Genomic DNA, 22,364 nt, shown 5'->3' on the forward strand with positions numbered 1-22,364 from the left:
ATGTAGTAAAAGGTAACTGTAGTCACAGGGCACCAGAGAACTATTGGGCTGTTCCTGGTCTTTTACATCTATGGGCGTGGGGGTTCGGGGAGATGAACAAGCAAAGAGAACAAAAAAGCTGCAGAGCTAAACAGACCCATGTGATGTATTATAGTAGTTTAATAAACGGGAAAACCAAAGAGGCAGAAAGATACAAAGGCAGATCAGAAAAATCTATAAATTAACTTGTAATCTGCCTAAATGGTAGTTAATGAGAAGAAAAGAGGCTTCTGAGAATTAGCCCTGTGCTGGGGATGTAACAAGGTGGTAGCATGCCTGCCTGGCATTGGCAAGGCCCTGGGCTTGGTGCCCAGCACTGAGAAATATGTGAACCATTTATATTGAGATTTTTTTTAAAAGATTTATTTACTTATTTATTTTATATATGTGAGCACACTGTCGATGTCTTCAGACACACAGAAGAGGGCGTCGGATCCCATTACAGATGGTTGTAAGCCACTATGTGGTTGCTGGGAATTGAACTCAGGACCTCTGGAAGAGGAGCCAGTGCTCTTAACCACTGAGCCATCTCTGCAGCCCAATTGTGATATTTTTAAGAGTCCTGTGAAGATTGAAATTCATTTGGTTTTTGCTGCTTCCTTGCCTATTTATCTATGCGCAGAACAGTCTCGTTCAGTGTTGATTTTCTGAAGAAAATGTCAGGCAGATTTGATTTCTCGGGGAGGAAACTGGATTGGGTAGAAAGAAGAACCAGTATGAATTTAAAGGGAGAGGTGAGGGACGTGCACGACAAGCTGTCTGCAACGGGGAAGGAATGGCCGGGAGTGCTGGGAATGCACGATTTTATTTATTATCCCCTTTAAGACTTAAGACTTATCTTTCTGGGCTCTAAAAGTCATCCACAACTGCTTGTAATAACTGTGATTAATGGAAAAATTAAAAACAACAGTGACAAACATTTTGCCACCATATGGGCTCAGTTGAAATATTGTAAAGACAGAATGTGCGAGTCGCCAGTGGTGACTGAACAGACTCAGCCGGCCAAAGTACAGATTTCAGAATGTTACTGTGTGGCAAGTATTTCAGGAACGTGTTTTCAGAGATGTACCTAACTCCTGGACGTGTACTCCACAGGATGTTGGGCTTGGCCCCCGGATTGTTGCAGAAATTTATATATTCTGTTCAGAAAGACTTGAAAAATTTGCCAAGTTGGAAACCAAACTGGGAAATGTCCTGTAGGTAAAACTGTAGTTTTTGCAGCAATCTTCTCTGAAGGGTAGAAACTGTTTACATCTCTAGGGGACAGAAAGAAAATTCTATTAATTAACTTGTAATCTGCCTAAATGGTAGTTAAGTAGCCAGTCGGTATAATGTATGCTCTGCTGGAGAGTGACATCTCCTTGGGTATACCAGTTCTACTGTTCTGGCTTAGTGTTGGTTGGCTGGCTAGCCATCTAGTCATCCATCCATCCATCCATCCATCCATCCATCCATCCATCCATCCATCCTTTATTTCTCCTGTGTGTTTTGGCTAGTTTAATTAGTACTAAAAAGTAGCCATCTATACCAACAGAATCACTAAGAAGTTTAGGACTTTTTGTTGATTCTTTAGTTCTCCCAAGGGTGTACATTCTCCTGGGAAGGCAGAGTTTCCTCTTCAGCTGCATTCTTTGAAAAACAGAGCTGGCTTTCATCTCCCTTGGGTTCTATAGCCTCGGATTCAGCCAGCTGCAGACTGGAAACAGTTCAAAAAGACGTATGAGGGGCACTTACAGGCCAGTGATAATGTGTGGACAGTGATCTGTAGCCATTAAAGGATATAGGACCGTGGGTCTGGGCTATATGCAAACGGCTATGCTCGTTTCCATAAAAGATTTCTGCATCTGTGGACTTCAGTTCCAGGTGAGGGAGTGCTCAGAACCAGTTCTCCACACATACCCAGGTGGCTCAGCGTCTGCCTGCTCTGCACAAGGCCAGTGTTGAGTCCCAAGCACTGCAAAACAGAACCCGCCTTTGTCCTCTAGTCCTCCAGGCCCCTTCCTGTCTTCTCACCCCATTTGCCTCTATATTCACTGGACTAGATGTCAGGTCCCTATAGCTTCTTCTTGTTCCGAAATCAGAAGTTGCCATTTATTTATTTGGAGTGAGTTTTTGTGATTCTGCATCAAACCTGGCTTTGCACATGATGGGCAGGGCCTGTACCCAAAAGCTACATCCTTAGCCCTTTATTTTGGCTTTTTAAGACAAGTTCTCAGTGTGTAGTACAGGTTATCCTCAAACTCAGAGTGCCCCAGCCTCCGCCTCCTGAGCATCATGCCTTTATACATTGCTTAGAAAGTTTCATTCTAGAAGAGCAGAAAGCCTGAGGGGGCAGGGTGTCTCAGATTTATCCAGGCAACAAGATCCACAGGAAACTTTCACAGATGTCCTTTTGAGTGTCCTCGAGGTTACTATAAGGCTGGTATCACTCTTTATTCCCCTGGCAGCCCGTCCATATTGCTTTCCTAGGAAGTGGGGGGGTTAGAACTGAAAACTGGACCAATGTCAGGCAAGAAGGGGTTTTACATTCTCTTCTTATTGTGCAAAACCTGGACAGTGGTTGTGGACCTGCCACAAATGTTGCCATGAGGATACAGGGACTAATAAAGGTTTTAAAGTTCATCAAAGGTGGATGGCAGCCACAACAGGTCTCCAATCATTACCAGAGGGCATCTGAGATGCCGGTTTCCTCAAAGAGAGACTCAGTGCTCTTCTGTTGTTGATAAAATATTTATATGTTTAGAGGACATGTTTTACATTCTTAGAACCATACAATTCAAGAAAATCTCTATGGTTTGTAGTGCAAGATTTGTCTTCAAACTCAGAAATCCATCCCCCTCTGTGACTCCGCCCACTGGGCCCTCCTTAAGGTGGGAAGCTGAACCTTGGCTGGACTGCACGTTCTGTTTGTCAGCACCATTAACTTTAGTTTTCAGTCACAGACTGAAATGGTCTCCCATTGCTGTTGATTTTTGCCAGCGCGTGTATCAGCTGGGCGTTTCTCTCTTCCGGAAGAAACTATTGTCTTGTCTGACCTAGCAGTTGTATTTCGAAGCCGAGTGTTGCAGAATCCTTTGACTGTTTCTGAAAGGATATGAATGGCAAAAATGTTGTTCAAACCAATGCTGGGTTGGTGCCTGTTTGCCTTAAGCGTTGGTGGCATCTTTCTGTAAGACCTGTACTCAGGAGCCTGAGGCAGGAGGATTTTTAATTTAGGGCCAGTCTAGGTCACCTAGTAAATTCCAAGCCAGGAAAAAAAGGCAATAAACAAATAAAACAATGCTTTTTTTTTCAGGCAAGGATAAACTTGGACATATCAAAGGATACAGGAACCAGACAGTAGGGTCACTTACTTTGACATTCTAAACCATATAGTTACAATATGGATGAACTTCAAAACCGTTGCAAAGACTGGGAGAGCAAAGACCACGTGCTGTGTAATCCAGAGGGTATCTCTCCATGGAAACAGGAAATAGCTGAGCTGTTGTCAGGGAGAGGAATCGGGAAATTGGGAAAAGAATAGATGCAGAATTCTGAGGAGACTGTCACAGTGGATCATTATTTGTTTCTTATGTCTTGGTGTGTTTCTTATCTCCAAGAAGACATTTTCGTGAAGCCAGAGGAGCAAGATGCTCCCAAGAGATGTGAATGGTGGGATGTGCAGCAGTCGTTCTAGGAACCAGAAACTGACGAGGTTGGAGCGCCACGCCTGCTCACCTGTTTAGCGGTGGGGGCTGAGAAGGAAGTAGGGGCTGGACAGAGGCGAGACGCTTCAGATTCTCAGAACTGTAGAGAGATCTTCATCATCAAGATTTCAGAGGTGAACTTGGAGTTGCCAAGTATCTTCTCCATATCCTTTGCCCCAAAGCGTCAGTACCATTCCATAGAGGATGTGGCAGTGTCAGGCTCATTAGTCAAGCTGGCGTCCCTTTCCGTTTACCCACATCTCAGGAATCTACATGCAGAAGTCTCAGATGTTCTAGCCGAGCTTCAGAAAGTCTGTTTCACGACTGACTCATTGGTCAAGGGCCAACTGAAGGACAGGAGCTTTCTGGACCCTGCATCTTCTTAAAGCTGCTGTTGAGGCACTGACTTGGTATACATGCTTTGATGTACGGTGTCTGGTGAGAAGTTGTATGTGGATGGAGGGTAAAGACTTGAGTAACACAGGCCTTACAATTATTACATCATGGCCAGTTCTTGAAAACAGGAAGTGAGGTAGGGAGACGGTGAGATCGCTTAGCTTGCCAAGTCCGAAGACCCAAGTTCAATTCCCTGGAACCCACGTGGTGTAGGGTCATTTTTGAGGCTTAAATTCACTGTCTGTTAGTTCTGGGACTGGGATTTTTTTCTCCTAGATGGTATGTGGGAGACGAAACTGGAAAGTCATTCTCTCTATTATAAAGTACAGATGTTCACAGGTTTGTGTTGTGGGTGGAGACATGGATCTTCCATGTATTACGTTAGCACTCTGTCCTTGAGCTGTACTGCAGCCGGATAATTTTGTCAACTCCCCACAGAAAAATGACTTCACCTTGTTGGCATCTAAGGTCAGTGTTTACAGAGAGGCCCTGAAAGTCCCATGAAGTATTTATTGAGGTTCTATTTAGTGAAGACTGTTGTATATACATACTGTGGCTGGGGATGACAAAGAAAGGGCCAGTCTTTCTGGAGTTTATCTGGATGGAAGTGTGCCAGTCACGCACAGGCATAGCCTTTGGTTGCTATGGGAATGTGTCCCAGGATCTTGGCACATATGGCTTAATGTAGGGTTCTCAGTACCAGGAAAGCTGTGGGGGAACTGCATTCCCCCAAACTGAAGCTCAAAGGTGAATTAGGATAACCCATGGATCCCAGTAGGGGTCAAGGTGGAAGCAGACCACAGGCCTTGACTATGGTAACAGCCAATGGCCAATGGCAGTTAAGCTTAGACATCGTCAATAAACAATACTGTTAAATCCTCCCAGCGGTCCTCTGGGGTCTCTGTTGCTAACCCTATTTAACTGATAGAAAATCCAAAGAAACAGCCTTCAGGAATACCCAAAACTATTCATGGATCTCCATGAGTTCAATATAGTTTGAAATTTTTTTAAATGACTTGGTGAATTATTAAAAACATTGTTTCATGAGTTTTATTTCAGCCAGGACGTATTTCAGTGTAGTGAGATCTGTTTGATGTAGACTTTACCGTTTTTGAGCGTTTGCAGATGTACAGGTGCTTGATAATTCTATTCAGAGCAGTCACCATCTCCGTCCGGAGCCCTTCTTCTGTGTAACTTTGAAGGAATGCCACTCCAGCTCACCCTGTGCACACAGGTTCTGACATTCTACTTCCTGTCTGTATACAGCTGCTCATCGGGTACTTCATGTGGCTGTTCAGTGCTTGCTGCTTTATGACTTGGGTTTTTATTATTTGTTTTGTTTTGTTTCCACCCAGCCAAGTGCTCATCCATGTGTCAAAATGCACTTATTTTCTAGGGCTGATAATTTTATTTTGTGTATACATCATAGTTTATGTGTCAATCCATCCATCCGGCCATCCATCCATCCATCCATGTACACCCACTTATATCAGGTCTTTCGTTTGGTTATTACAAATTATGCTGCTGTAAACTCATGTCTGTAGATACCTGTTTTAGCTCCTGCCTTCCTCAGTTCATTTGGGAGTTTACCCAGGAGTGGAGTGCTAAGACAAATAAGAATTCTGTGTTTAATTTTTTTTGAGGGCCCTTCAAAGTGGTTTCCATAGTGGCTATAACATTTTACATTCTCACCAACAGTGCACAAGAACTCCAGCTTTTCCACATGTTCAGCACTTAAAAATAGTCATCATAAGTGGATGCGAACATTGGTGTGGTGTGTGTATACATATGTATTACATATATACATACATACGTACAGGTCATATGAAAAGAAGACATTTACGTGACTTTGAAGGTGAATCTCTGGTTCTCTCAGGGGATTTTCTCCTCATAGCTTGTGGCAGTGTGGCTTGGCTGGTGAACCTGTCACTCAGAAGGCAGTTTCAGTGGATTAAGAGGAAACACAATGCGGCCATGCTTCCTGGTGCAAATGTCAGCTCTCATTGTTGCCTGTGATGTGATTTCAGGACTTGGATGTTTACCTCTGTAAAATGAATGGGATAATACAGGATGTAGTGCCTCACCTTTCTGCACAGTGAGCTCCAAATCTAGTAGATGCCTGTAACTGCTGCATAGTTCCATCCTGATGTATAACCCACATCATGTTTCTCTCTACCCATCCATCTGTCTGTCTGTCCCTCCCTTCCTCCTCCTCTCTCTGACAGTTGATCTATCCACTAATGCATAGAGTCTGTTGCTGCGAGTAGTCGTAGAAAGGGAAGGAATTCCTTGGCTTTGCAGAGGGAGATGCTATGGAGGAGCATTCAGCGGGGAAGCGGGCCTCTTATTGTCAAAGCTGCCACAATTATTTGAGTCTAAAATCTTTGTCCTCAGGCTGGAGGGAGGTGATTGTTGTCCTGTGAAGCTCATAGTCACTGAGTGTTTTCAGAATCAGAGACCTGATGCTTCCTGTAAATAGTGGGAGCTTGGGGCAGGGCAACTGGGTCCTAGTAGAGCATCCATCCCAAAGGCTGATGGCTCCTCCAGGTCCCTGTTGGTTGTGTTTCCGGTACCAGTTGGATGACTCTAGAATTGAGATTAGAGTTAATCTACTCACCTGTCAGTAATGCTAAGAGACCAGTGAGCAAACACAAGCAGAGCCAGGGTCTTAGAGGGCTACCTTTCCTTCCTGTGGCTGGTGCTTCATGCTAGCATTGGGGGAGTAGTCAGAGGGGCTGGGACTTCCCAACGTAAGCTTCAGCTGCAGGTAGGTTTCACCTGACTTTCTCTTTTGTGGCACCCTGGTGTCTCGGTGAATCTTGATGGTAGATCCTTGGTTAAAGACATACTTGATAGTCCCACTGCCTATGTAGCTTTAATCAGCTACCTGGAAAAGGGTATTTCTAAGTGCAGAGTATGGGGCAGTGGACCATGCCACCAGACAGAAAAACTGATAAGGTAGTAGCAAAGGTCAGAACGTTGATAAAACTCATAGTTGAAAAAGACAGGAGTTCAGACTAGCTTCAACCAGGTTCCTGTCCTGGAGCACATGACCTGGAGCCTTAGAGCTCTCCATGCTAATGAGGTATCTAGGGGTTCTGAGTATTTAGCCAATGAGCATCCCTTCCTAGGCATCCCTTCCTGCAGAAGTATTTAGCCTCTGGTTCACTCTGAGTAAGTTATATGCATCTTCATCTGCTATGAATAGACAGTTTGGACAAGCAAGGACCATCTCCATCAAGGGCCGAAGGGTGGGGGAGCTTCATCATGCAGAGCCTCAACTAAGTCTCCCGTAGAAAACCTCTCTTCCAGCCCCTCTGCACTCTTGGCTCTCACTCAGAGCTAAGGACCCACCATGTGCTAGAATCTGAACCCAGGTTAGCAGTCTTGACTGAAGGTACATTTATACACTGAGCCACCTCACTGGCCCGTGTGTATATGAGCTTTAAAGAGCCATTAGTCTGGTGTGGTGATGCACACCTGTATCCCAGCGCTGGGAAAACTGAAGTAGAAGGATTGTGAGTTCAAGGCCAGCCTCGCTACATAGTGAGGCTCTATCTCAAGAGAGCACCACCAACAACAAGCAAAAGAGGGGAAGAAAACTGTCTGTCTGGGTATTTCTCCATTTTGAACTGGATTAACTTGTGGGCTTATGCTTGCCACTGAGTTGAGCTCCATATGAATTTTATTTTTCTTCCTTTTCTTTTTCTGAGGCAGAGCCTTACTGTGTGTTCTCTGTATTCAGAATCCTCCTGCACCACCTTCCAGATGTTAGGATTACAGGTGTGCACCACACCTGGCTGTGAGTCCAGTTTTGCGCTGAATTTTTTTTTTTGTTTTCTTTTTCGAGACAGGGTCTCACTGTTTTGCTCTGGTTGTCCTGGAATTTGTTAGGTAGAATGGGCTGGCCCCGAACTCCCAGATACCCACCTGCCTCTGCTTCCCAAATGCAGGGATCCAAGGCCTATACCAGCATGCTCAACCCTTATATTGAAGTCTGTAATGGATCTTGAGATGAGTTAGTGTACTCTGTGGGATCCAGCTTCACTCATTGTACAGTATGCAGTGTGCAGTTTGCAACACCATTTTAAATGGCACTGTCTCTTCCCCATTTTCAGTGCCTCATCAAGTATGAGTTGATCCATATATAAGTGATGGCTAGCACTCATCGTAAACTCAATGGGATCTAGACTCATCTGGAAGCCGGGCCTGGAGGCATGCCTTTGGGAGATTGTCTTGATTCCATTCCTGATGTGGGATAGCCTGTCTTACATGTGAGATTGTTCCCTGGCTGGTACCCCAGATTATTTATGTGTGTTCTGATTGTGGGTGTGGTGGGAATAGCTGCTGTAGCTCTTGCCGTGGCTTCCCCTCCATAATAGACTGTCCCTTAAACTATGAACTAAAACAATTCGTTTCCACCATAGGTTGCTAGTGATTAGAGTATTTTATTATAGCAACAGGAAAAGAAGCTAAGACAGCTCCCTGCCCTGTTGTGTTGCTCTCTCTGTCCATTTGTATGTCAGAATCAGGATGTTTTCATTGTGAGAGTTGAATAACATAATTTGAAATCAGGTAGTCTGATCTCAACAGTAGCTTTGCCAGTTTGGAGCCCTTTATGGCTGCATATGAATTTTCAGATTTCACCCCTTTTCTGTTGTAGAGATTGTGTGAGATTTTATAGATCACACTGAGTAATACAAATGTTATAACTATGTTAGTTTTTATACTAATAATCTTTTGTTTCATCTCTATTCAATTCCTTGGTTTAAATTTATGTTTAATTTTTTAAACTGCTCTTGCCAATAGGATCGTTTTCTTAATTTCTTTACAGATAAGTCACCGTCAGCAGATAGAAAGGGTATTTTCATGTGGGGACTTTGTATACTGCAGCCTTACAGCGGCATTTATTCATTCTACCAGTGTTGGCCGTGGTCGTTGTAGAGTTTTCTCTACATGCCATTCTGCAAGCTGGGACAGTATCACTTCTTCTCTGGACCTACCTTCCTTCCTTCCTTCCTTCCTTCCTTCCTTCCTTCCTTCCTTCCTTCCTCCCTTCCTTACTTCCTTCCATTCATTCTTGAGACAGGTTCTCATATGACCCAGGTTGACTTTGAACTCACTGTGTAGCCAAGGATAATCCTGAACTCCTGATTGTCTTGATCTCTTCCCCATAAGTGTTGAGAGTGTAGATATGTACTGCCACGCCTGGCTGACTCCTTAATTCTTGTTGCTTCCCTAACTGTTTTAGGTAGAACTTTGATTATGATGGTGGCATTGTGGAACATAGGCACCGTTGCCTTGTTCCTGGTCTCAGAAGGATAGCTTGTGACTGTTAACTATTGACTTCATGGCTTGTTATGCATGGCCTTTATAATGTTGGTGATCAATGGTTTTGGATGTCATACTTAATGAAGTTTTTCTCCCGGATGTTGAATTTCACCTAAGGCCTTCTCTGCATCTATTGGGATGAATGGATGAATGACATTATCCTTCACTTTGCCAGGGATCTGTACTCCTCAAGACTTGAGGTTTTCTTCCAAGTTGGGATATTTAAAACCCTGCCCTTCTTTACTTGCTTTCCAAAGGTCTCTGTGAGTCTTCAGGTTACCCCTTGGGACTTTGCCCCATTCTAGATTCATTCCCGTTTCCTGCCACGCTCCTTCACACACATACACACAATCTACCACAGGTCACATTGATGGCATTCCTTACCTCCAGCCATGGTCACAAGCTGCATGCCACCATTGTCTCACCCTGCAGCTTTGGCAGCCTCCAGTGCTGCCAGCCTTTGATCTGCAGCCACTGCTAGATGTCCCAGTGTCTAAGAGCGGGCCCTAAGTCCACCTTGTCTTAACCACTTTTCTTTAGCTGGGGTCTCTGCCTCAGACTGTTGGAATTTCCAGTTGTTTGCTGTGACAGCTGTCCTGGTGCCTCTTCTGAGGGAGGCTGTTCAGGACCTAACACTGCCCACACTGTTCGAGTCACATTCCCTTCTCCAGACACTCCATAGTGGCTAGAATGGGTTTGCTGGCCATTGTCCTTGTACCACTGTGTTTGGCCTAATACCACTTAGGCACAAGGAACCTAGCAAGCATTTGGTATGTGGCTGCACAAGGAAATGAACAGCTCACTCATTTTAAGTTTGTTGTTGCTGAATGATGAAGAAAACAAGCAAATCAGAGGAACCTTACTGCAACAGAGAAGGCAATGTCCCCTCCTAAGCTGTTTGCTAGGATGACAACAGTCTTGGCTGTCTTTACAGGTGTCCTTACTGCCTGTGGCTCTGAGCTGCTTATTGTCTACTTACTGCCAGGGCAACCAAATTGGTGATTATTGCCAGATCTCCAGGTTCTCTTGCATCAGGATACTTGGTCTAGGAGGGACCATTGGGACTTCTGGAGAGACTGCTGTGTCATTGTAGTCTTTAAGAGGTTTTGGAAAAGAAACGACCCCACCAACTTTGACAGGTTGGGGCTGGGGAAATGATGCCAGTCTCTGTTTTCACTTTGTAAATGAAATTTAAATGTAATTCTATAGGTCATACTATAGTGCATGCATGCCCGTCTAGTTCACCAGATATTGAACCAATGAAAGACTGTCTTTGTTTTTTTTGATGGGCAGGTAGAGGCTCAAGTTGCTACTTACGATCATTGGCCTTAGAGTATGACTTCTGTCCTTCAGGCCTAAGATTGCTGCCATTACAGCTGTTGGGCTGGGCCAACTGGAGATAGCATGCACAGGTCTGGGGCAGCAGTTTAGAGTCGCTAACACCACAGTGGACTGGCCTTTTCATGTGTGGGAGCCTACTACAGCACAGGCAAATACAGGTTTCACCTCTGTGTATGGTTCTGAGCCTGCTGCAATGCTGAGGACAGATCCCATAGGCTGGGAAACTTGGGGAGGTTGCCACGTGTGTTAGGAAACCTTGTAAGGGCTGAGAGCCATCAGAGGGGAAGCCAGAGAATGCCAGGGACAAAAATGCTGTCTTAAGGTTTCTGTTGCTCTGAAGGGACACCATGACCATAATAACTCTTACAAAGAGAAACATTTAATTGGAGCTGTATAGGTGCAAAGGTTTAGTCCGTTATCATCATGGTGGGAAGCATACCAGCATATAGGCAGGTGCTTGAGAAAGGAGTACTACATCCAGATCAGCGTGAGGGCTGGGGTTGGGGGACTGAGAGAATGGGAGAGGGGGTGGTGACTGACTCTGGGCCTGGCTTGACCATTTGAAACCCCAAAGCCCATGCCTAGTGATAGCCTCCAAAGCCAGACCTACTCCTGTAAGGCCACACCCACTCCAATAAAGCCACACCTCCTAATGCCATTCTGTAAGCATTCAAACAAGTGCCTGTGGGGGACATTCTTATTATACCATCTCGAAAAGGGTCTCCTTTAAGCTGGTCACCTTGGGTTCCTCTTTTTATAGAACCATGACTACTCACTTACTTTGGTATATTACTAGTGAACAGTTACCAGTAGATTAACCCTCTTCCCTGTGGGTCTGATAGAATACCCTGACAAAAGCAACTTCATAATGGAGAAAAGGCTTGTTTTGACTTACAGTCTGTTGTGGCAAAGGCCTCCTGACAGCAGGAGCATGAGGCAGCTGGTCACGGTGCACACAGTCAGGAATCAAAGTGATGGGTGCTAGTACTCAGCCAGCTTTCTCCTTTTTATGCAGACAAGGTCAGCAGCCCAGGGAATGTTGCAATCTTTATTCAAGAGGGGAATCTTCTCACCTAATTAACATAATCCTCACACGTGTGCCCCCAGGGCTTGTTTCACAGATGGTTCTATTGCCTGTCAAGTTTAGAATCAATATTAACTATCACAGTTGGTAAGTTGTTTATTTACATTGTGAATTAAATCCAATTGGGGTGACAACATGAGCATTTTGTGGTAAGAGGTGTTTTAAAGTCCGAGCAATTATTTTATAAATAGATGTTTTGAATATGTCTATCTCAGCTCTTGTTGAGCATGTGCAAGCTCTTAGATTTGGTCTAACCCAGGACGCCTCCATAATATCTCACAGCCAGCTGCAGGAGATCTATGTCCCTTCTGTTAGTTTAACAGAGCAAAATTGGATTTAATACAATAGTTAATAAACATATTTTAGTATAAGCTTAAGTATAAGGGTCCAGTAAGACATACCTGAGACCATGGGTGTGGGCTTTTCAAAGACGAGTCACAGAGAGCAAAACAGGCCATTAAGGTGACTCACTGGGAAAAGGTACTGGTGCGCGCGTGCACACACACACACACACACACACACACACACACACACACACACACACACACTTATTTGATTATATTTTAAAGAAGAACTAAGCACTTCCTTTTTAAGGGAAAATAAGCAAGACACACAGAAGTATAGCTATGGGATCCTCAAGAGAGAGGCATCTGGCTTAATACATTTGCAAGCTCATGATACTCTTGGTTTCTCTGACTACCTTATGTGGATTGGATCTGCTCACCTCCAAACAACATAGTACAAACAGTTTCCCACCCCGTTGTTTGTTTGTTTTCTTTGCTTCTGTGAAGAAATGACACATACAATAAAAACGTGACAACTCCACCTTTGGACCCTGTGAGATTTCCTCTCACACTTCTGGGTAGTGACAGCAACCACAGCTTCCAGTGAGCTCCATGTCCACTAATGACACAAGTGATGCTCCTCTAGGTCAAAGGATCATGTCAGCGGGATGTCAGCATGGAGCTGAATGGGGAACAAGCATATCCTGTTTCCTTAGGTGTCCATCAGAATGTTTGTAGCTGCTGGGAGACAGCTCCGTGTCATCTAATAAAGCACTCGGGGAAGAATGGTGTGGTCCGTATGCTGTGTGGGTGTCTCTCACAGGGCAAAGATGGGAGGGGCAGGTAAAGGAGTGCAAGGGGAGGGTCTCAGATTAACAATGACAGAACGATAGGGAGGAAATCAGAAACAGACAAGGAGGCATGGGAAACATGCCCAGGCTGTGTTTATTAGAAGGTGCTGAGACTGAGGAATGTTCTCGGGTGGGATTTGGCTCTTCCTACTCACTGCTTGTTCCTAGGCCAAAGACGAAAGGGTAGGTATCCACTAAAGACATGTCCATGCCTTGGTCCACCACCTGCCTCTCTAACAGAATAATAGCTCAGGCTGGGAAATGATAGGTGATCAAAGCATAGTTACCTGAGTCCTAGAGGCTTGACAGTCCAAGATTGAGGAGCAGTGTCTAGACTCTAGATCTCAGAGACTGGAGGTCCAAGTCAAGGGCTTTCGTGCTGCATCCTAATGTAGTGGGAGACAGAGAACGATGGAGGAAAGCAAGAGGAAGCCAAGCTTACATTCTCAGTAATAGTGGCAGTGTGAGCTTTGAAGGGGCTCTCTATTAGCTACTACTTCTGTCGCTGTGACGGACACCTGTCAGAAGCACAGAGAGGGAGGGAGGATTTATTTTGGTTCACAGTTTCGAGGGATAGAAGTCCCTCATGGTAAGGAAGCCATGACTGCTGTCTCAGGGAGAAGCAGGAGGCAGCTAATCACATCACAGAGGTCCACAAGAAGCAGAAGGCTTGGACTAGAAGAAGAAGCAGGTATCACCTTCAAGGTCTACTCCCATAACCCATTTCTGCTAGTGTGACCTCAGTCGCCAGAGCTCCACACCATCCCAGCACAGTGCCACCAACTAGGGATTAAGTGTCTAAACACATGAGTCTGTGGGGGACAGTTCATAGTCATACTCTAACAGGGACCTTGAAACCACAGTGACCATGTAACTGACGTCTTGGAACCTTTGCTGGGAGGTTTCTGCATGGCCAGCACCTGAATAGGGTGCCTGTAAACCCACCATATCGCAGCTAAACCACCAATGGAACATGCTGACCACTCAGAGGCCCCCACAAAAGCTCTGGGCATGCATCTTTATGGGGACAGAGAATTGTGTTTCCCTCGAGTCTCTTTTGTTCAACACAGAGCTGCTGAGAGAAATAGGTGCTTGGACAGGCCCTGAGAGTTCTGGGGTAGTTTTCTTCCCTGTAACTTTCTCTTAATGGAGTTTTGTTCCAATCCCCCCTTCCCCAGTTTTCCCTGTGGTTAGGCCCCATTCACTCTTTGAATCAGAAGAATGAGAATGTGGCATACCGAGCGGCTGCCAGAAGCTTTATGTTTGAGTATAATGTCCCCAAGGATGGGCTAGAGACCAGAGCCTCCCTTTCTAATGAAGTGACTATAGATCCTCTCCTGCCAGACCAAGCTCCTGTAGCAGGGGGAAAGGTGGAGCTGCGTAGGAGTTACAGGTAGCTGGTTGCCACTGACTACATTCATTGGCAGTGTCATTGCACACGCTATTGTCAAATTCCTCTTTAGTAAGGTCTGTGCCAAGAGTTGTGAAGGGTTCTGCAGGAAGAACATAGTCCACTCATCAGTTCCAGTAGAGGAAGGCAGTTAAATGTGACAACAGAAAGTGCTTTGGCTATAATGTAGTGTTGATATGGTAATCTGAGCTGCCTGGCTGCACAGGGCAGGGAAGGGCCCCCTCTGGACCCCTGTCTTTTATGGTGGTAGGACACACTGCTCTTACTTTCCCTGAACCGTGAACCTCCTTGACTCTTGAATAGAAACCAAGCAGAAAGTTGATCTCTCAAACCAGAGACACAGAGACACATTAAATACAAAAAGCAAAGCAAACCAAAAACTCTCTGAAATGTAGACATTCGGGGGAAACACAGCACATGTTCCTATAAACAGTTGAATTCTGGCCATACACACTGTCCTGTCCCTCTTGGGCATTTCTGTGTCAGTGGCACCATCAGCCTGAGCCTGCGAGTTCACTGGCACATAGCCCGAGTCTGACCAATCTGCTTCCAGCAAGCACAGGCGATTGCTTTTGGTCCAGTGACCTTCCAAGTGCCTCCAAGATTAAGGCCATCCATCTGGAAAAGCTTTCATTGCTCTGAATGGTGAGTGCAGGAGGCAGAGACAGGCTCCATGGTGACTTCTGTCTTGGCATTGGTGCAAGCCTTAGGTGGCCTTGGCTCGTAGCTGCTTCAAGTTTTTCTGCTGTCACATAGGCAAGTGGAGGATGGGGTGAACTGTGGGTAATCTAGACAAGGCACTGGACCACATTAAATGGCACTTTTTCAAGATTCTTTGAGCCCCTGAGTTCATATGAGGTGAAGGAGGGACAGGACAGAGCCTGTACCTGTTCTGAGCTTTAGTGATAATGCCCTGAGTGGACATTACCTACCTGCTTCTGTATCTCATACCACACCTGCCTGAAGCCCTACTTCAGAGACAGAGAGAAGATTTTCTTTAGGTTTAGAGCCTACCTTTGAAATCCCCATTTTCTTCCCAATTTCACCACAGGAATGTAGTCTAGCCCCATAACCTAGATAAGGAAAGCCTGGGACTAAGCATGCTTTTATGAAATTGACATAATTTTCAAATACACAATTATCAATCTTATCCAGTTACCCAGTTTCACATCTAACACATTCAAACCTTTAACTTCTATCACTGGATATTTAAATAAAGCCATAGCACGTGGCTTCAGAAACCACCCATCTCCTCACATGGGAGAGTGCTGAGTCCCAGATCCTCCCGTGTTGTCCCCCCTCTCTGAGCTGCCAGTGCAGGCAAGGAGGGAGTCCTGTGAGTCCGGGGAGTAAGCCACTTTGCTCCCTGGAATTAGAAACTCAAGTGTGTATGAGTGCAGAAACCTTATAAGTTGCGATAAAGTGAAAGCTGTATTATATAGCTGTGATATAGTCGGATGGGATGGCCTAAACTACAATAAGGAATCAACAGAAATTTAAAATGAACACTTTCCCACATGTAGGCTCTTTGTTATATGGAAATAGATTATTTATTTGAAATACAACCAGTTCTCAGAATATAGGGTGCTAAAATGTTGGTTTCTGGCCCCTGGCTTTACTGGTGCCCTGCAGCAATGCTGAAGTGACAGGAAGGTGAGAGCTCCTTTGGGGAGGCATGTGGGCTTGCCCGGCAGAAGCATACGTCATTCTGGAATGGATCACATGTGTTTGAGGTGAAGGAGCATACTTGATACTGTGAGTTACTTAGAATTTTAGTACTTACCCGGATGCATTCTAGCTGCACCGTCTACTTGTTCCCACAGCCGTCAGAGCTTGCTGACAAAAGCTGAGTAATTTGATATTCAGATGGCACAGAACAGGCATCTATACTATTTGCCAAGAAATGGAAAACCTTGAAACACCAAAACACAATGCTTGCATTTGCGCTCAGCTTCCTGCAGGAAGAGGTGCAGAAGGTATTAGGTGGAACTCCGGATTCCAGTGTTTTACATGTCACAAGGTACACTTTGACATGCAAAGGAATTAGTAATGAGATCTACCCAGATGCACAGTTACAAAATCAGCATACAAATCATTAACTCTGGTCAATGAATTAATTACTACTAGTTAAAATGAAAGACCTGGGTGTGGTAGCTCATATCTGTAATCCCCAGGACTAGGGAGGCTGAGGCATAAAGATTCTTGTGAGTTTGAAGCCAGCCTAAACTACAGACTGAGTTTCAGGGGTAGTGTGTGACACACAGTTAAACCTTGTCTTTAATAAAAAGTGACCAAGCATTGTTATTAGCTTAGTAATAATCAGCATTTAAAAAGCAGAACAACATGCCATTGCTGTCACAACATAAACAGACCTGTTTATAGCATAATTAAAACAGAACCGCCAAACGATATAACCATAATGTTTTATGGTTGAAAATAGATTTCAGTTATTTTAATACTTACTGCTCTGAGACAGTTTCCATAGCATTCTCCACTTTCCCCCAACCCGGGGTGTGTGTGTGTGTGTGTGTGTGTGTGTGTGTGTGTGTGTGTGTGTGTGTGTGTGAGAGAGAGAGAAAGAGAGAGAGAGAGAGAGAGGTAGAGAGAGAGTTTGTCTCTCTATCATCTATCCATCTATCCATCTATGTATCTGTTATCTATCAATCATCTATATCTAGATATAGTTTTATTTATAGATATATTTCTATTTACCATCTATCAGTCAATCTATATCTATCATCTGTCTTATAGATTTTGGTCTTTTTGAGACAGCATCTGGTATATAGTGTAGGCTGGTCTAGAACTTGTCATATAACCCAGAGTAGCCCCAAGCTCAAGATCCTCCTGGATCAGCCTTTTTTTTTTTTTTTAAGATTTACTTATTTATTATATAAGTACACTGTAGCTGTCTTCAGACACAACATCAGATCCTAGTACAGATGGTTGTGAGCCACCATGTGTTGCTGGGATTTGAACTTAGGACCTCTGGAAGAGTAGTCAGTGCTCTTAACCACTGAGCCATCCTTCCAGCTTCTTAAGTGATGGGATTACCTTGAGCCTCTACACCTGATGCAGTCTTTCTTAGTCCCAGTTAGCATTGGTAGCTGCCACTGGTATGAAGCATCCTGGGGGAAAGGGGAGGGGGCATCGGAGGGTTCCCATAGGGAAACGGCGTGACCTCAAAATGATATATCTGATGTATGCAGAACAAACAGTGTTACCCTATCCTCAGTCTGCCAGTCATTCTCCTGGCGGATGGTGAGGACAGCAAAGTCAGACTTGATTTTTACCTTTAAAGCACTTTTCAGACTTCTCAGAGATACCTGGAGAAAGTAAAGAAGGGACAGAATGCCAGGGCAGGGTGGTAAGCAGTAGGACCAATTGAGCTATACACAAAGTGCTGGGAACCAGAGAAAGGGCTCCTGTGTTAGGGAGGGAGGACGTTACTTAAGAGCCTCCTTACTTGAGTTAATGAAGTCAAGGCAAAGTGCATGCCTATTGAACAGGCAAAGAGAACTGCCTCTGGGTGTTGCAAACAGAGAGACTCCAACACAGGATTATGTGTGTTCAGTTGGGAGAGTTGGTAGATGTGCAACTGATCCCTACGCTGGAGGGGAGAAGGAACAGTCACTTGAACCCAGAACCAGACAGAATCTGGGATGTAAGGGGGTAGAGCCAAAGCAAAGAAAGATGCCACCCACAGAGGTGCTGGGGCCTCCTTCCTCCCACTCAGATCACCTCCCACACTTGGTTCCCACTGACCAGACTTAGCAGACGCCTTTAGACTTGGTAGCGAGGAATTGTGATCTCCTGCTGCAGAGACACCCACAGGAGAGAGAATCTAAGCGTAGATGAGGACCTGCAGTGGGGGCAGCCTGTGGGCTAGAGGGGTAATCCAGGGTGGAGAGCTTGCCTCGCTTGCACAAGGCCCTCAGTTTTTGTTGTTTTTGTTGTTGTTTGTTTTAGTAAGCATCACAGAGCCTAAACAGAACGGAACCTGGCTAAAGTGAGGTCTGGAGAGCTGCAGCCAGTCACATGACATTTCAGTGACAGTACCATTTGCAGATCAGGAAGGACACTGGTGACAGAGTGAAGGACGGGTGGGGATGATCTGGAATACAGGATGGGGAGGAGCTAGGAGCAGATTCGTCTAAGAGGAAGGTGCCTCAGGCTAGGGACAAGGTAGTGTGCTGCTCCACATTCCTGCAGGAACCGTGGGCCAGGCAGTGATGGTCTCTGAGACTGTCTCTAGGTTCTGGACCATAGGAGACAGAGCTGGACTAACTCCACGCCTGCCCATTGTACTGTTACTGCTGGTGGTGCATCTCCACCCTGCACGGAACAGTCAGACTCCTGGTGGATGATTGAGACTTCAGATCTCGCAGAATCTAAAATGTAGAATGCTTTTCTTTGACATGCGTACCCACCGTAAGTGTTCATCGTTTGAGTTGCCAGCGTCTCTCCCTTTGTGCTTTGGTGCTGTCATTAAGTACAAAGATTACTTGAACTCAGCACTGCAGTGCCACTGACTCTGAGATGGCTACTGAATGACCAGTAGGAAAGAGTGTAGTGTATGTGGCGTGGGTAAGCCAGACAGAACGGTCATCTACATCCTACCCAGGACAGGAAAGGTTGGTGTAAAATGCAAAGAAAATCCTAGGAATCGCCTACTTTGGGAACATTCCTTTTAATGACTTTTGGGTCATTTGTCTGAACATAACTGGAACCATCGAAATGAATGGGGATGGGCGGCCTTTGACGGCAGTCCCCAGCCTCACTGACTCAGAGCATCAGATGTACTCTGAGGTGGTGTCTGTAGCCCAGTAAAGCTGGTCCATACTTTACGCCTGTAACATTTCTGGTTCTAATTGAAAATTGTCAGTTACAGCTGTTTTTAGAGATTTCTCATTACAAGTGGGGAGAAATATTTCACTGTGAAGTTCATTCACCCCGGAGTCCAGCTTGTGGGCAACTGGGTTTTACAATATTCCCATCTCGAATTCTTTCCTGTAGTCTCCTTCATAAGCATCTCTGGCAGAGGTCCCGTGATTTATAAGGCTTGCCATGAAGCCAGTAATTGAATTGCGGTCCTTGTTAGTTAATGGGGGTCAAAGCATCAGTTCTAAATAATGCAACTTGGTGTGCTGCTCGGAGATTCTGGGAAAGCTTTTGTCCCTTCCTGTGATTTTCGCTTTCCACTCTAACACAGTGAACAGCGATGGCCTTGTCCAGCTCGTGAACTAACAGTGAATGGTTAGTTTTCTAAACCTGTTCAGATGGAGTCTGAATGTAAATTTAAATGTGTTTAAAGTAAATGCTTACTAGTGTAATAAAAATGTAAGCGTCAACCCAGAAAAATAGTGACGAGCAGGGCCTCTAGTGCTACTGGAGTGGCTGAGGCAGGAGGATTGCTGTTCAGATACAAACTTAGTGAGACCCTGTGTCAAAGTAAAAGAGTAATAGGACAAATGACAATGAAACTGTATCATTGAAAAAGGGGGCCATGAGATAGCTCAGGGCTGGGATGCTTGTCTAGCATGTGTGAAGCCTCTAAAGTTAATCACCAGTTAAAACGAAGGAAAAATACAAAGGGAAAAATACAGAAGTGATGACCTGTCACCTAAATAATGATACAGTCTTGTATCAAGGTAATAATCTTGAATAAGTCTAAGCGTGCAATCTCCTGGTTCTCAAACCTTAACAGCCCATAGATTTGTTCACATTACCACAGTATCATTGTACTTTGGTAATACATGTAAGGCGCCTGCCCCACGGAAACCCATGATAAGGATTTTCTTATTCACTTTAGTGTTACGGAGAATGGGAAATGCTCCTTGGAAGTCATGGCTAGAGAAAGGGACCCCTGCAATTGGTCTTGCAATGATTAGGTTTTATACACAGGGCGTGTAGACATCTGGCCCTATTTCCCATGATTCTCAGCACTCATTGCATTGGGCCACCCCTCCCAGTTTGTTCCAGTTTGTTCTGGACCGCCTCACCCCCCCCACACTCCCCCCACCCCCACCCCTGGCTCTTGCCTGAGAGTAGAGCCTGGTCACCTTCATTCACCTCCTCCCAGGCAGACCGTGTTCCCAACTGCCCTTTCCTCATGCCAACTTCCTCTCACCATCCTGAACTCCTCATGGGGCCTGGCCTGCTGCTCGCCCCTCTGGAGGATCATGGCATCATGAGTTGATTGGTAGGAGCCTCTTAGTTCATAGATGGCATGCAGCACAGGTGGTTGAGATGGATTGCTGAGATTGTGTGGCAGAAGTAGGTTTAGCATCGAGGCATAGCCCCATGACTTCCAAGGAGCATTTCCAAACATCCCAACATGCTTCTCTGTATCGCTTGAGCCTCCAGGGTCCCCTTAACACAAGGGTTGTCCTGGGCTAAAAAGGTCTTGTGGTGCCCTCTACTGGTGTCACTAACTCTAAGGCCGGAACCCTGCCTTCCCCTGTGTGACGGGCACAAGTCCATTATTACTATTCTGCTTGCAGTCAGTGCTTGCCTGCGAACTGGGCGTGGATACTTCACTCTAGGACTCCAAAGTGTATGGAAGTAAGCACACTCCCACATTGCTGAGGACAGACAGACAACCTAACTGTTGGCCCCTTTCACCTCTCAGACAGAATGAAGTCTCAGCTCCTGTGGCTTACTCAGATGCAACCCACAGCCCCTCCCCACCCCCACACCTCTCAGACACTGTCTTCTCCATTAGATTTGTGCACCATAGAGGCCACAGTAGGCCATCATCAGTCTTGCTGTTAGTAAAGTGCTGACAGGCTAAGTCAGTAGAGACTCCCACATCCTGGGTGGCATCAATCCATTATCCGTTTTCCCCTGGCTCTCCCTGACAATCCTTCCTCATTGGGCATGATCAGGGCCAAAGGGAAAGGGAAGCAGTGCGGGAGAGCAGGTAAAGCAGACTGCTTCTTCACATAGCTCAAATCCAGCTTGAGAAAAAGGTAAGCTAAGTAAAATGGAGCCCCGGGTTCTCTACAGTTCCCTCCTCCTGCCTTCACTGCTTTTGGAGGTAAAGGCCTTGACTAGAATCTAAAACCAGCTCGGATTTGATTTCTCTAGGTGCTGGGATTGGAGTCATGTGCCCAGAGGACAGAGCCCAGCTGTGCCTCTGTCACTCCAGGCACTGGTTTACTGTACCATTCAGAGAGGACCAGCTGCAGGACCTCTAGACAAATGCCCTCACCTGCCCACGCGGCCACGCAGCTGTCTGTAAAGCAGAGTGCATTCTGATAGCCTCAGATGTCTGTGAATGCTCAGTGATGCTGTATTTATATCTGCACCTCACCATAGCCAACAGCCTAGAAATGTAAGCATTGTCTGACCGATGGCCTCTTGTGGTCTCATAATCTGAACCTCAATTCTTAATTTATTTATTGGGAATAAAAGGGCCATGACATTGAAGTCTAGTTCAGCCTTGACTGATGGGAAAGGTTAAAGATGCAGTGTTCTCATTTTGGGGGCGTAGGTAGTGCTGTGGGGAGGCTTGGGCAAAGGCAGGAGGACTGGGTACCGGTGTGTATAGAGGATGGAGGGTATTTTATTCATATGCCTGAGTCTTGACTTTCTAAGAATCCCATGTGTTTCCTCACATCACTCTGTGGACAGGTACAACTTTCAGGCTGTCTTCTACCACGACCTTTCCTCAGGCCTCTCTGGCTTGGTGTGTTGGGCTGTGAGTTGCTGTAATGCTGTAAGGTTCTCTCATAGCTTTCCTTAGACACTTGGCCTATGTCAGAACTCCCTGGAGTCCACTCACCGAGCTCCCTGCTCACACAGGCTGGCGTTTCAGTAGGCATGTCCGGAAGGCGCTGTGGGGTTGATGTTTGATAATAAAAGGTCCTTCCCCATTCACACAAAGAACAAGGTCTCACCATTTGCCTTCTAGCGTTTTCTCAGGATTTCAGGATTTCTCCG

The 22,364-nt window shown here is 45.5% G+C and overlaps 1 protein-coding gene across 1 annotated transcript in view; it reads left to right on the forward strand.

The window, feature by feature from the left end:
• Spata13 (spermatogenesis associated 13) overlaps positions 1 to 22,364 on the forward strand; it is a 129,294-nt gene that overhangs the window by 31,820 nt on the left and 75,110 nt on the right.

Source organism: Rattus norvegicus, chromosome 15 (genome assembly GCF_021556685.1).
Source record: "Rattus norvegicus strain SHRSP/BbbUtx chromosome 15, alternate assembly SHRSP_T2T, whole genome shotgun sequence".
NCBI classification, from domain to species: Eukaryota; Metazoa; Chordata; class Mammalia; order Rodentia; family Muridae; genus Rattus; species Rattus norvegicus.